Raw genomic sequence first — 4,558 nt, 5'->3', positions numbered from 1 at the left:
GTGTGGCATTCAATTTTGCATTTATATGTAAACGAAAGAAGTATGCATTATTTTTATTTAATTTTTATATTGATTTATTAATGTATACCGACTTATGCAGTTTATTATGCATAAACAAGGCTTTAATTTTTACATTCATTACACGAGTATTCATTTTTGGATGTATGAAAACAAAAGTAGAATTAAAATGGGTATTTAAATGAATTCATTTAACATATAATTAATTATGATTTTAAAATGTTTTTTTGATTTCCTCTTTCAGCGCAGAAACTTCTGATTTTATATCATTTATATAACAGTTTTCCAATTGTTTATTTTTGTCATCCAAACAACCTAAACAAATAAAAATAAAAATAAATTATTTAAGTTATTACAGAAGTGTTATTACTGCAATAACTAACCTCTTGAATCATTCTTCAACGATTTGCTCATATTTCCGCTGGATTTTTTTTCATATCTTAAATTTCTATAATAAAAAGTAGTATATATTATTAATTTTTTATTTAATTTCATTTCAATTTTACTGGAATGCAAAATAGGTATAAATAATAGTGAATTTCCATATGGCAAGCACATTAATTTATACTGTATCGTATCAGCGTCAAAATATATATTTCGACTGTTCCATTCCATGCTTTGGGAAACAAAAATGCGTAAATCTTCCATAGAGTTCAATGGTTCTTCAAAGAAACTGCGACGATCTTCTAATTTTTTGCCACTTAAGATAACTTTACCATTTTGCATTGAAAATGCTGTAATCTTAATAGCCTCCCCCGACTTAAGATAACAATAATTGTCGGGTATTTCCGTGCGTAAAAAAGTTTGTTGTACTGAAAGAAACAATTGTTCCATCTTTATTCATTCGTATTCCAAATTTGGTACCATGTTCGGGAACATCTTCGTTCTCGATTTTATTTTGAATTTGTTCGAGTATTTTACTTGGCTTTTTGACTAATCACTTTAGATGCTGCATGTAGTTTTCAAACTTGTACGCTGAGAAAGTATTTAAATAACAAATTTATTCTACGCAATCAGTTAAATGCAGAAGAGAATGAACGTTGTAAGAAACTTTTTCCTCAGAGTAAATAGTGGGAAATAGTTCAACAAAATCCTTTAAGAGACCTTTACATGCATTGAGATTAGACATAAAGCTTTTTTCATCTGATAGAAATCTGTAGGCACAGTGGAGAAGGCAAAAATGGTAATATGCTTCGCTATCTACTTTGTATTTTAAAACTAATATGCCCGTGTAAAGTACGAATTGACGAAACTCAACTGCTTTCCAGCGCAAAACCTCCTCGAAACCTCTTGGCTTGCGAACAAATTCTCGGGGAATATGGGGACCTAAAGATAGTATATGACTTGCTAAATTGGCTTTAGTTTCTAAAGATAGTCTGGGTATGTTTGTTTTATTATTAAAGATTCGTAAAATAATTTTTTTGACTACTCCCAGATCCACTAGATGCCGATCCAGTGGAAATTGACTAACCATTTTCACCCCCACATCTTCCAAGACATTACTAATGCTATCTAAATCTTTATGGTATCCATTATAAGACCGTCTTGAAAATTCATCGTCCGTAGGAAGGCGTACGCAAGATGTACTATAAGTCGTCGTATTATTTATTTTTCTACCCACTTGTATGCACTTACTGCATCCATTGAAAGAATTGTGACCAACAGTTTTACATAAAAAAGCACGAGCCGGAGCATCACAAACAAAACAGCGGAGTTCAAAATTTACTTTTTTGTCACCAATGGAGAGACCCTCATTTTTAAGTTTAGAAATTTCGGAGCACAAATCATGCAAATACGAATTTATTTCATTAGGTTTCTTTTTTCCCAAGTATACACCTACCAATAATACTTTTAATTGTGGAGCGTTCACAACATTTGCTAATATAGGCCACAAGCTTAAATTTGAACTTTTGTACAAAGGGAGTCCATCGATTCCGATATCTAAAATGATGGTGCTTAAGTTTTGTAAAAGGTGCTCCGCTTTATTTATATGGTTTTGAAGACCGATATGTGTATACGAACCAGGATATACCGTTCTTATTATGTGCCTTTGGAAACACTCAAAGATTTAGACGATTTTGGTACATTAATATTTTCATCGCGAAGTATTTCTAGCAATCCATCAACCGCTTCTCTACAAATATTGAAAACTGTAGCCGAATTTCCTATTTTTTGTGCTATCGGTATTTGATTACTACACTCCGGCATCTCATCGATTATACCTACCGGTACCTCATCCCTAATACTTGAAAAATCAGCTGGAGCGCAAGCGCTCCCTTCATCTTGCCGCAAGTTGCAAACGCTATCACGTTCTATTTTCACTAGTCTACGCATATGACGCTTATTAAACATATTTAATTTTAATTATGTTTACTTACCGAATAATTTAAATCACTTTAATAAAGTTTTTGTCTCAAATAATTTATTATAAATTTAATAGCACTTGAGCTGCGACCACAAATTGATAAAGCACAAATTGAAATGCGCAAAAAGATGTGTATTTGCTATTACAGATATCCGTAGTAGCATATCGATAACTGCTAAGGTATCCCGTTGTAGTTATGCATTAAATTCTCGTTTACTTTTTAATGCAGATTTGAATGCGTTTTAAATAGATTATATTTCAGATTACTACATACTAAGAAAAAATAATGTATAAACTTAGAAATATTTTAAAAACATTTGAGTTTTGATTAAGATATAATCAGCAAATGCATCTATATTTACTTAAAATGGAATTCATAATGTATGCTTTTGTTATTCATTTGAAAATTAACCTTTTGAATGCATTATAAAATGATATACTGGAATAATTCATTACCATTTTTCCCACTGGGTAACTACAAATAGCAAACAGCCTCTACATTACGTGCATATGTGTGTGGGTATAGTACTTAACATTGTGGTCGACAGCTTGGAAGCCTTCGATGGTCTTCGAGTGATTTTTTTTTACGAAAATAATTCCACCGCAAAGCCAAAACGGTAGTGGCAACAGGACAAAGAAAAAAAGGAAAGTCCATAAAAGGGCCACTATTCCATTCCTCACGGTCACAAATCGCAAGGCAAAGTGTCGAGCGGACGTTTTATTTCGCGAAGTGAAAGTGAAGAAAAATAAATAAAGTGGTGTTGTTATTTTTTTTTTTGTGGCGAACTTACAACTGTGCAGTTTAAACTTATAAATAAAATTTATTAAAACCTTTTGGGCCCCAACCTAACCAGGTTAAAATACCTGCCGGTACCAGTTTCATCACCACCATCAACGGTAAGTCACCCATGTCCACTCCAAAGTCACTCAACCCACATCCGTAGATTTAATTCCAAGTTCCTACAACATTTCTAAATTATATCTAAAGTTTGTATTTTTTTGTTTCTTTCAACACACCACAGGCGCGAGGCACCAAAAACCGCTGACCGTCACCACACCCATCCACAAATACACAACGAGACAATACACTACACCGAACACAAGGGCAACTCATATTCCATCTCATAAAACACCACAACCAGACTCCGAATAAAAGGATCCACCAAGTCACGGACAACACCACAACACCATACACACATTCACCTTCACACGCAGTTACGCCCAGCCACCTAAGCCCAGATTATCAGCAACACCAGAAAACAATCGCCCGTAAGTCCATATCCAACCACACCGATATATGCGAAGAAAGTTATCAACAGCACACACATCATACACATCCACGCACGTACGCATACACAACAACAATCACGCAGATAAGTATCAACACCACAAAATCACGGACACCAGTACTCGAAACTAGCCACCTAAATACAGAAACGCCACTCATTCAAATCCATTCACGAACCACATTCGCGGTAACCAATACCGCGACCCACAACAGTCACCCCAGCAATAGCCCCGCAACCTCTACAAACACAAACTTCGGTAACGACACACATAAGAACACACACCATCGATATCCCCCACACCACCAGACGGTACTTCACATCACATCGCATGACCATATATCACATCACGTCGGCATTTGTCATATCACATCGCATTACATTACTCAGTCACGTCATATCAAACAAGTCGCCACGGTAAGTTATAGCCACCCAATCCCTGGTGTAGATTGGTGTATCAAAAAGCGAAATCAGCAGGAAAAGTCGGGAGCAGAATGTTTAAGCAAAAAAGAGCGTGCTCGCCACCACTAAGAAATCGCCGTAACAACACCAGTATCACACTACCAACCTAAAGGAAGTAAAGCACGCCGGCGACCGATAAGAGTTCTAAACATTTTTGTATTTAAGCTTAAATAATTTTTTTTCACTAACTTTGATCATTGTCTTAATTTTTCTCTAATACGTATGTACGCATTTTCGTGGTTGAAATTTATGAAAATTTTCTTTATCCCCAGATTCCTTGTTATACGTACATAATAGTTATCATCACCACTTACCCAATAATCTTCACACGTGCTGCACTTAGACACACCACTTTATCTTGGCAAGGCACTTTAGCCTACAAAATTTTAATTTGCGCAATTGCCTTATCTCCCACTAAAATTTTTTG

At 35.0% G+C, this 4,558-nt stretch overlaps 1 long non-coding RNA gene across 1 annotated transcript; it reads right to left on the bottom strand.

Moving 5' to 3' along the window:
• Positions 1 to 216: 216 nt before the first annotated feature.
• On the bottom strand, positions 217 to 2,487 carry LOC137234517 (uncharacterized). The gene is made up of 3 exons (XR_010947811.1): positions 2,397 to 2,487; positions 402 to 466; positions 217 to 333 (listed from the first exon to the last, which is right to left on the bottom strand). It is a non-coding gene; the product is annotated as an uncharacterized lncRNA (long non-coding RNA).
• Positions 2,488 to 4,558: the final 2,071 nt, after the last annotated feature.

Source organism: Eurosta solidaginis, chromosome X (genome assembly GCF_040869045.1).
Source record: "Eurosta solidaginis isolate ZX-2024a chromosome X, ASM4086904v1, whole genome shotgun sequence".
Taxonomy (NCBI): Eukaryota; Metazoa; Arthropoda; class Insecta; order Diptera; family Tephritidae; genus Eurosta; species Eurosta solidaginis.
Note: the sequence above shows the minus strand (reverse complement) of the source record. Positions and strands in the feature narration are given on the sequence as shown.